Here is a 12,077-nt window from a genome sequence, read left to right as displayed (position 1 = left end):
GGCTTGGAATTTGATAAGAAAGAGATTTCTAATTGATCCTAACATGTTTTAAATATGTATATGCATGCTTGAAACATGTTAAAGATGCAAATGCCCTATGGATCCAAACCTTTTAAAGCAAACAATAAATGCACATTAAATTCTCAAGTGAACATGCGATGGGATGTTTACTCGAGTCAAACAAGCCATTAATTTGCTCATTTACAAAAAGCTGACCTAACAATCACAGATGATTGGTAAAGTGATTTATTGGTTAATCATGCCTAATGGGCTATGTTGGAAGATGGCTAAAACCACGAGCTCAAGATAAGAAGCCCACACGTCGAAGGAGTGGCTTATGTGTAAAATATGGTACTTTCCATATACATGGCATAGAAGTGTAAATATGTGTTCCTTTTATGTCTTTTGTTTTATCAAGTTGTAGCCCTAAGGGCATTGTAAAACTATAAATAAAATCATTGGCTAAGAGGTAAGGCATTGAAGCACTCTCCTCTCTTTCTTGAAATTCGTCCAGCCCTCATTTTTGTTTTTGATGCAACCCTCTTCTCCCTTAATCCAAACTCTCTCCTTCCACGTTCTTCTTCTTCTCTTCTCCTTCTCTCTTCTTCTTCTTCTTCTTCTTTCTTGTTGATCTAAAGTTCCTTTCATGAGATCCTAAATTCTACATGGTATTAGAGCAAGAAGTTTAGGATCTCTCTTCATGGAGTTATTATGAAATCTATTCAAGAAGTTGTAAAAGGGGTTCAGTCATGAAGAGATAAGTTCATGTCCTTCTTATTTATGTTTTTTTTGTTTCCTTTCTTATTTACATACTCCTTTTTACTGTTTTTCTTTACTTCTTGAATTTTGAGTCACATCAAGTCAAGATAAATCTTTATATGTTGTAAATATTTATTTCTATGACTAAATTGTTGTTATAATCTTGACTCCTTGTAAATCAATTACAATAGTGATCAAGATCAGTAGTTGTTTGCATCTTATTAAGATTGATGGGTGAAATTCAATTACCTTTATGTAATTTGGATCCATCTCATTTGGGGTAGAATTCCAGCACATGTTGTTGTATCTTCTCCTACTTAAGGTTGCTCATGGGTTTGTGTTATGTTGTTGGATACCCATTATATGTTTGATGAAATTCCAATAGTCATTTACCCTTTGTAGTTCCATTTTTTTTAACTTCAACAATTGAATTTTTGTTTACATTGAAGTCTCCCATGAGCTGAATCTTCTCTAAATTTTTGTCTATCTCTCGTTTGTGTTGAAGTTTGGATTAAGGCCTAATCGGTTGCATATACATTCTTCTCTTCATTCTTATGAATACAAAAGAAGTTGAGTGATGGCTGAATGTTATTATCACTTTCTAATGGCACAAATTTGATGATAATTTGGTGCTTGCCCTCGTGAAAGAAGTTGGTTCTTGTTTTCTTTTGTTGGTGACTGATTTGGTCCACGGGTTCCTCAAATTACATTGAGTAATTGTTCTTTGAAGAAGGCCTTTTTACTTGACCTCCATATTTTACTTGCCTCATCATGGTGATTGGATACAATAGTAATAAGAGTGATATACTCCATATTACTACAATTCCACTTAGAGGTCTCTCCAATTACATAAGCTGGTCACAATCGGTTCAAAGGGTTGTTATTACTCGTGACCTCATGAGCTACGTTGTTAACTTTCCTCCTCCGATTGATGAAGAAGATGCATCCTACCATAAGTGCGTTAAGGATGATAACGTGGTGATAAGTTGGCTCATTAATAGCATGGAAGAACAGGTGGCCAACAATGTGGTCCACTTGGAAACCACCAAGAACATATGGGACACTTGTGCCAAGCTTTACTCAAGCACTACTTCATGACAAAAAAATATATGATGTCTTACAAAAAATGTTGCATACGAAACATGGAGATAATATTCACGAATTTTTGGCATGGTTTCAAGGTCTTCTTCAAGAATGGAAACTAGCTCAGCCATATTCCACTGATATTTTCATTCAAGAACGACAAAGAGAAGCTTTGGCAGCAACCATTTGCTTATTGAATATTAAACCATAGCTTGAGGTGGCCAAAACTCAGCTGCTAAGTTCTTCTGCTCTTCATCCATCAATGATGTTAGAGCTACATTACTTCGGATACCAGAACCATCCCCTCCTTCTCCTATTGATGCTCCATTAGTGATGTTCTCTGGCAATCGGGGAACATCTTCCTCATCCCGAGGATGGGGCAGAAATATGAGAGGGGGTCAAACTATGAGAGGGGCTGAAAATAGAGGTGGTAGAACGGGTCAAAATTCTTTCCATGCTGAGCCTCAACTTTGCACTTATTGTGGCCGTTAGAACCACCTTGTGGCATCATGTTGGAAACTTCATGGCAAGCCTGATTGGGCCACAACTAACCCAGTCTTGGTTAACGTTGAGAAAAATGAAGATAAGGCTGAATCATCATCCGAAAATATGACTCTTATGGCTGAGGACTATGCTGCATTTTAGAAAATGAAGTCCTTCATGGAATCATCTATTCCCTCATCATCTACTACTGTCACTACTATTGCCTCAGGTATGCTTTCTTCCTCTTATTCCTCTTCCTCTTTGATCATCGACTCTGGGGCCTCCGAACATCTATCAGGTAACAAACACTAGTTGCAGTCCTTATTTCCTTGTTATCTTCATATATTCGTTACTATTGCTGATGGTACCCAATCCAAGGTCCTTGGCAAAGGTTCCTCCTCTCTTACTTCATCTATTCCCCTTCAAGATGTTTTGTTTGTTCCTCAATTTCCTTTAAATTTCCTCTCGGTTAGTCAATTGACCAAACAATTAAATTGCTCTATCACCTTCTCATCGTCTTCTTGTGTCTTTCAGGATCTCACTACGAAGTGGGTGATTGGTGGTGGCCATGAAAATGGGGGTTTGTACTACTTCACTCTTCCACCATTAGCTGCATTATCGTCCACTACATCTGAGGCCCAACTTTTGCACAACCGACTTGGTCATCCATCTACCCCTTCACTTCGTTCTTTGGTTCCATCTTTCAAAGGACTTTCTAATTTCAGTTGTGAGGTTTGTCAATTAAGTAAACATGTCAGGAATACATATTCTCCTCGTCTTACAACTACAAGTACTGCTCCATTTGAGCTAATACATTCTGATGTATGGGGGCCTTTATGTGTCTTAAATATTTCCCAAGTTAAATATTTTATCATTTTTGTTGATGATTTTACTTGAGTGACTTGGTTATATCTATTTAAAGATCATTCAGAAATTCTTCCTTTGTTTAAAAATTTTCATGCTATGGTCTTGACACAATTTGGGAAGAAAATTCAAATTCTTAGATCTGATAATGCTAAGGAATACATGTCTCATGACTTCAAATAATTTTATGAGAGTAATGGGCATATTCATCAAACTTCATGTGCCTATACTCCTCAACAAAATGGTGTTGTTGAACAGAAGAATCGTCATCTTCTTGAAGTTGCTCAGGGCCTCCTCTACTCCATGAAGGTACCGTATATCTATTGACCTCATGCTATACTTACTGCATGCTTTCTAATTAATAGGTTACCTTCATCAATCCTTCATCATAAAACTCCTTACTCTGTGTTATTTAATGGTGAAGATGCTTTTTCTCTTCCTTTGAAAGTGTTTGGATGTACGTGTTTTGCTCATGTTACATTCCCACATAAAAATAAACTTGATCCTCGGTCTTTGAGGTGCATTTTTTGGAGTACTCTCGCACCCAGAAAGGTTATGTCTGTTAAAATCCTACCCTTCGAGGATGTTTATCTCTAGGGATGTGACTTTCTTTGAGGACAACCTCTTCTACTCCTCCCATAATGCTCCTCCAAGATGGACTTGTCCTTCTACTACTCCTTGTCCGCTTGTGCCATTCAATCTTGAAGTGGAACCATCCCCTGATGCACCGGCCGTACCTTCACCTGTGGAGTTGTCGGATCCACCTGAGGTAAGTCCTTACTCCTCCCATGTATGGGCCTGAATTTTATACTCAGCCTATTGCTTTAAGAAAAGAACGTCACCCATGTACTACTTCGCATCCTTTCTCAAAATTTATGTCTCACCATCGCTTGTCTTCAGAGTGTTTTCAATTTCTTGTGTCCCTTTCTTCTACTTCCATTCCACAGTCGTATCAGGAGGCCTTGAGACATCCAGGATGGAAGGTGGCTATGGATGAAGAAATGCATGCCTTCTATTAAAACCAAACCTGGTACTTAACATCGCTCCCGAAAGGTAAAAGACTTGTCGATGGGTTTTTTTGATGGAACATAATCCGGATGGATTAGTTGCTCGTCTTAAAGCTCAACTGGTTGCTAAGGGCTATATGCAGTGCTATGGGATAGATTATGAGGAGACCTTCTCTCCTGTTGCAAAATTGAATTTGGTACGCATCATCTTATCTATTGCTACTAACTCCTCATGTCCCGTCTATTAGTTGGATGTTAAAAATTCTTGTTTAAATGGTGATATCAGTGAGGAAATTTATATGGTTCAACCACCTGGTTATGTGGTTGAGGGGGAGTCAATATGCCTATTAAAAAAGTCTTTATATGGGCTTAAGCAATCCCCTCGGGCTTGGTTTGATAAATTTAGTCAAACACTCCTATAGTTTGGTTTTCATCGGTGCTCAGTTGATCATTATGTATATTATAAAGATACAATCAAAGGAAAAATATTATTGGTCATATACATGGATGATATTATCTTAACCGGTGATGTTGCTTTGAGCATACAAGAGGTGAAGCAGATGATATGTCAGGAATTCAAGACTAAAGACCCTAGTATGCTTAAATATTTTTTGGGTAAAGAAGTTCTTCAATCCAAACATGGGATAATATTGTCTCAAAGGAAATTTGTCTTGGATCTCCTTGAAGAAACATGAATGAAGGGTTGTAGACCAATTGATACACCTATGGATACAAATGTAAAATTATGTGCCACAAATGAAGAAGATATTGATATTGGCAAATATCAAAGACTCGTGGGAAAACTGATTTATCTCTTGGTAACTAGGCCAGACATATCATATGCTATAAGTGTGGTGAGTTAATTCATGCACAAACCAAAAATTACCCACTGGCAAGCTTTAGAGAGAATATTACGTTATCTAAAAGGAGCTCCAGGAAGAGGATTGCTGTATGAAAAACATGGGCACTTCAACATAGAAGGCTTCTCAGATGTAGATTAGGCTAGATCTCCTGATGATAGAAAATCTACATCAGGATATTATACTCTGGTTGGGGTAAACTTGGTTACATGGAAAAGTAAGAAGCAAAATGTGGTTGCAAGATCTATGCCAAAGCTGAATACAGAGCTATGGCCCATACCGCTAGTGAACTTTTATGGGTCAGGACCGTTCTTACCGAACTAGATTTTTATTAAAAGGGGTCCATGAATCTGCATTGTGATAATCAAGCAACCATTCATATCACTTCAAATCCAGTTTTTCATGAAAGTGGAATGTCATTTTATACGGGAGAAGTGTCAAGCAAGAATAATCTCTCTCAAACATGTGTCATCTCAAGACCAAGTAGCTGATATTCTCACTAAACCCGTTACATCTAAAATCCTATCATTTATATGTGGCAAGCTGGGTATTTATGATGTCTTTTCTCCTCCAGCTTGAGGGGGAGTGTTGGAAGATGGGCTCAAGCCCACGAGCTCAAGACAAGAAGCCCACACGTCAAAGGAGTGGCATATGTGTAAAATATGGTACTTTCCATAAAGATGACATCGAAGTGTAAATATGTATTCCTTTTATGTCTTTTGTTTTATCAAGTTGTAGCCCTAAGGGCATTGTAAAACTATAAATAAAGGCATTGGCTAAGAGGTTGGGCATTGAAGCACTCTCCTCTCTTTCTACAAATTCGTCCAGCCCTCATTTTTCTTTTTGACGCAATCCTCTTCTCCCTTAATCCAAACACTCTCCTTCCAAGTTCTTCTTCTTCTATTTTCCTTCTTTCTTCTTCTTCTTCTTCTTTCTTGTTGATCTAAAGTTCCTTTCATGAGATTCTAAATTCTAAAAGCTATTTTTTTGTAAGAAATGACTTAGGGATTGGGAGTCAACAATCAGTTAAAAATCCCCCGCCTCCCCCTTTTCCCAATCTTTGCAAAACCTTATATATAAAAACTAAAAGAGTTTGCAATCCCAAAAATTTACAGAGACTTTATCTCTCTCTACATTTGTGTATTTTCATTCCATTTTAGATGTACACTTTTTTCTTAAATCAAAACTATGAGTTTTCCTTGTCCGATTCTCTCGTAAACAAGAAGATACAGGCAAAAAGATCACAAAAAAATGAAAATTTTAGAGTTTATGTATGGAAAAAAATAAAAAAATAAAAAATGTAAGTAAAGAAATTTTTTTCACACGCCACAAACGAACACAAAAGTTTTGTTGTCCAAGTTTTGGAAATTCCAATAGTTCAACCCTAATGGCTTGGAATTGGATAAGAAAGAGATTTCTAATTGATCCTAACATGTTTTAAATATGGATATGCTTGCTTGAAACATGTTAAAGATTCAAATGCCCTATGGATCCAAACCTTTTAAAGTGAACGTGTGGTGGGATATTTCCCCGAGTCAAACAAGCCATTATTTTACTCATTTACAAAAGGCTGATCTAACAATCACATATCATTTGAAAAGTGATTTATCGGTCAATCATGCGTAACGGGCTATGTTTTTGTATGGAATGACTTATAGATTAGGAGTCAACACTCAGTTAAAATTCCCTGGCCTCCCCCTTTTCCCAATCTTTGCAAAACCTAATATATAAAAACAAAAGAATTCGAAATCCCTAAAAGTCAAAGAGACTTCTTGGAATTATCACTCACCACATTTGTACATTTTCTTTCCATTTTAGATTTACATTTTTTTCGTAAATGAAAAGCTTGAGTTTTTCACTTTCCGATTCTCTCATAAACAAGAAGATACATGCAAATAGATCACAACGAAATGAAAATTTTTGAGTTTATATATGGAAAAAATTAAAAAATATAACAAATGTAAGTAAAGAAATTTTATTCACACACCACAAACGAACACAAAAATTTTGTTGTCCAAGTTTGGGAAATTCCACAAGTTCAACCCTAATGGTTGTGAATTTGATAAGAAAGAGATTTCTAATTGATCCTAATATGTTTTAAATATGGATATGCATGCTTGAAAAAATATTAAAGATGAAAATGCCCTATGGATCCAAACCTTTTAAAGTGAACAACAAATGCTCATTAAATTCTCAAGTGAACGTGCGGTGGGATGTTTACCCGAGTCAAACAAGCCATTATTTTTCCCATTAACAAAAAGTTGACCTAACAATCATAGATGACTTGTAAAGTGATTTATCAGTCAATCATGCATAATGGGCTATGTTTTTGTAAGAAATGACTTATGGATTGGGAGTCAACCCTCAGTTAAAACTCCCCCGCCTCCCCCTTTTTTCGATTATTGCAAAGCCTAATATATAAAAACTAAAAGAGTTTGAAATCCCTAAATGTTATAGAGACTTTTTAGAATTATCTCTCTCTACATTTTTGCATTCCCATTCCATTTTAGATGTACACTTTTTTCTAAAAAAAAAACTTTGAGTTTTCTCTTTCCGATTCTCTCTTAAACAAGAAGATAAAGGCAAATAGATAAAAAAAATGAAAATTTTAGAGTTTATGTATGGAAAAAAAGAAAAAAAATAACAAATGTAAGTAAAGAAATTTTTTTCTCACACCACAAACGAACACAAGAGTTTTGTTGTCCAGGTTTGGGAAATTCCACTAGTTCAACCCTAGTTGCTTGAAATTTTATAAGTAAGAGAATTCTAATTGACCCTAACATGTTTTAAAAATGGATATGCATGCTTGAAAAAATTTTAAAGATGCAAATGCCCTATGGATCCAAACCTTTTAAAGCGAACAACAAATGCTCATTAAATTCTCAAGTGAAAGTGCGGTGGGATATTTACCCGAGTCAAACAAGCCATTATTTTGCCCTTTTTCAAAAAGTTGACCTAACAATCACAGATGATTTGCAAAGTGATTTATCGGTCAAACATGCATATCAGGCTATGTTTTTGTAAGAAATGGCTTATGGATTGGGAGTCAACAATCAATTAAAAATCCCCGGCATCCCCCTTTTCCCGATCATTGCAAAACCTAATTAATAAAAACTAAAAGATTTTTCAATCCATTAAAATTACATAGAATGTTAGGAATTATCTCCCTCTACATTTTTGCATTTCCTTTCAATTTTAGATATACACTTTTTTCTAAAATCAAAACTTTGAGTTTTCACTTTTCGATTATGTCGTAAGCAAGAAGATTAAGGCAAATATATCATAACAAAATGAAAATTTCAGAGTTTATGTATAGAAAAAATTTAAAACTATAACAAATGTAAGTGAAGAAAATTTATTCACACACCGCAAATGAACACAAAAGTTTTGTTGTCCAAGTTTGGGAAATTCCACTAGCACAACCATAATGGCTTGGAATTCGATAAGAAAGAGATTTCTTTTTGATCCGGACATGTTTTAAATATGGATATGCATGCTAGAAAAAATGTTAAAGGTACAAATGCCCTATGGATCCAAACTTTTTTAGGCGAACAACAAATCTTCATTAAATTCTCAAGTGAATGTGCGGTGGGATATTTACCCAAGTCAAACAAGCCATTTTTTGCCCATTTACAAAAAGCTGACCTAACAATCATAGAAAACTTTTAAAGTGATTTATCGATCAATCATGCGTAACGGGTCACGTTTTTGTAAGAAATGACATATGGATTGGGAGTCAACACTCAGTTAAAAATACCCCACCTCCCCCTTTTCTCGATTATTGCAAAACCTAATATATAAAAACTAAAAGAGTTTGCAATCCCCAAATGTTACAAAGACTTTTTCGAATTATCACTCTCTACATTTGTGCATTTCCACTCCATTTTAGATGAACACGTTTTTCTTAAAACAAAACTTCGAGTTTCACTTTCCGATTCTCTTGTAAACAAGAAGATAAAGGCAAATAGATCACAACAAAATGAAAATTTTAGAGTTTTTGTAAGGAAAAAATTAAAAAAAAATAAGAAATGTATGTAAAGAAAATTTATGCACACACCACAAACGAACACAAAAGTTTAGTTGCCCAAGTTTGGAAAATTCCACTATTTGAACCTTAATGTCTAGGAATTTGATAAGAAAGAGATTTCTTACTGATCCTAAAATGTTTTAAATATGGATATGCATGCTTGAAACATATTAAAGATGCAAATGCCCTATGGATCGAAACTTTTTAAAGTGAATAAAAAATGCTCATTAAATACTCAAGTGAACGTGGGGTGGGATATTTACCCGAGTCAAACAAGCCATTATTTTGCCCATTTACAAAAAGCTGACCTAATAATCATAGAAGATTTGTAAAGTGATTTATCGGTCAATCATGCAGAAGGGGTTATGTTTTTGTAAGAAATGACTTATGGATTGGGAGTCAACACTCAGTTAAAAATCCCATGCCTCCCAGTTTTCCCTATCATTGCAAAACCTATTATATAAAAACTAAAAAATTTTGCTATTCCTACAAGTTACAAAGACTTTTTGAAATTATCTCTCTCTATATTTGTGCAATTCCATTCAATTTTAGATGTACACTTTTCTCTTAAATCTAAACTTTGAGTTTTCACATTCATATTCTCTCCTAAACAAGAAGATAAAGGCAAATAGTTCACAACAAAATGAAAATTTTAGAGTGTTGTACGGAAAAAATTAAAAACAAAAACAAATGTAAGTAAAGAAAATTTATTTGCGCACCACAAACGAACACAAAAGTTTTCTTCTCCAAGTTTGGGAAATTCCACTAGCTCAACGCTAAACGATTAGAATATTATAAGAAAGAGATTTCTAATTGATCCTTTCAAGTTTTAATTATGGTAAGGCATGCTTGAAACATGTTAAAGATACAAATGCCCTATGGATCCAAACCTTTTAAATCGAACAAAAAATACTCATTAAATTCTCAAGTGAATGTGCGGTGGGATATTTAACCAAGTCAGACATGCCATTATTTTGCCTATTTAAAAAAATATGACCTAAAAATTACAAATGATTTGTAAAGTGATTTATCAGTCAATGATGCATAGCTGGCTATGTTTTTGTAAGAAATGACTCAGTTTAAAATCCCCGGCCTCCCCCTTTTCCCTAACATAGCAAAACCTAATTAATAAAAGCTAAAAGTGTTTGCAATCCATAAACGTTACAATGACTTTTTGGAATTATCTCTCTCTACATTTGTGCATTTCCTTTCCATTTTAGATGTACACTTTTTTCTTCAATCAAAACTTTGAGTTTTCGCTTTCCGATATTCTCGTAAAGAAGAAGATAAAGGCAAATAAAAGCCAACAAAATGAAAATTTTAGAGTTTATGTATGGAAAACATTTAAAACAATTAAAAATGTAAGTAAAGAAAATTTATTCACACACCACAAATGAACAAAAAAGTTTTGTTGTCCAAGTTTGGGGAATTCCATTACTTCAACCCTAATGGCTTGGAATTAGATGAGAAAGAGATTTCTAATTGATCCTAACATGTTTTAAATATGGATATGCAAGCTTGAAACAAGTTAAAGATGAGAATGCCCTACGGATCCAAACCTTTTAAAGAGGACAACAAATGCTCATTAAATACTCAAACGAATGTGCGATGGGATATTTACCCAAGTCGAACATGTCATTATTTTACCCCTCACAGATCATTTTTGAAGTGATTTATCGATCAATCATGCGTAATGGGCTATTTTTTTTGTAAGAAATGACTTATGGATTGGAGTCAACACTCAGTTAAAAATCCCCGGCGTCACCCATTTCCCGATCATTGCAAAACCTAATTAATAAAAACTAACAGAGTTTGCAATCCATTAAAATTACAAAGACTTTTTGGAATTATCTCCCTCTAAATTTTTGGATTTCCTTTCAATTTTAGATATACATTTTTTTCTTAAATCAAAACATTGAGTTTTCACTTTCCGTTTTTGTCGTAAACAAGAAGATAAAGGCAAATAGATCATAACAAAATGAAAAATTTTAGAGTTTATGTATGGAAAAAATTAAAAACTATAACAAATGTAACTGAAGAAAATTTATTCACACAACACAAACGAACACAAAAGTTTTGTTGTCCAAGTTTGGGAAATTCCACTAGCTCAACCATAAATAGGTTTGTTGAACAAGCCATTATTTTACCCCTGTACAAAAGTCTGATCAACCAATCACAGATCATTTTTGAAGTGATTTATCAATCAATCATGCGTAATGGGCTACATTTTTTTTCTAAGAAATGACTTATGGATTGGGAGTGAACACTCAGTTAAAAATCCCCGACCTCCCCCTTTTCCCGATCATTGCTAAACCTAATTAATAAAAACTAACAGAGTCTCCAATCCATTAAAATTACAAAGACTTTTTGGAATTATCTCCCTCTAAATTTTTTCATTTCCTTTCAATTTTAGATATACATTTTTTTCTTAAATCAAAACTTTGAGTTTTCACTTTTCGATTATGTCGTAAACAAGAAGATAAAGGCAAATAGATCATAACAAAATGAAAATTTTAGAGTTTATGTATGGAAAAAATTAAAAACTATAAAAAATTTAAGTGAAGAAAATTTATTCACACACCACAAACGAACACAAAAGCTTTGTTGTCCAAGTTTGGGAAATTCCACTAGCTCAACCATAATGGCTTGGAATTCGATAAGAAAGAGATTTCTTATTGATCTTAACATGTTTTAAATATGGATATGCATGCTTGAAAAAATGTTAAAGGTGAAAATTCCCTATGGATTCAAACTTTTTAGGGCGAACAACAAGTGCTCATTAAATTCTGAAGTGAACATGCAGTGGGATATTTACCCGAGTCAAAGAAGCCATTTTTTGCCCATTTACAAAAAGCTGACCTAACAATCATAGAAAACTTTTAAAGTGATTTATCGGTCAATCATGCATAACGGGTCAAGTTTTGTAAGAAATGACATATTTATTGGGAGTCAACACTCAGTTAAAAATCCCCCGCCTCCCCATTTTCCGATTAT

The sequence above is a fragment of the Aristolochia californica genome, unplaced genomic scaffold (assembly GCF_029961685.1).
Source record: "Aristolochia californica isolate CCGP_79_NKW_82.1479 unplaced genomic scaffold, dmAriCali1.0.hap1 SCAF_4, whole genome shotgun sequence".
NCBI classification, from domain to species: Eukaryota; Viridiplantae; Streptophyta; class Magnoliopsida; order Piperales; family Aristolochiaceae; genus Aristolochia; species Aristolochia californica.
This window is presented reverse-complemented; position numbering follows the sequence as displayed.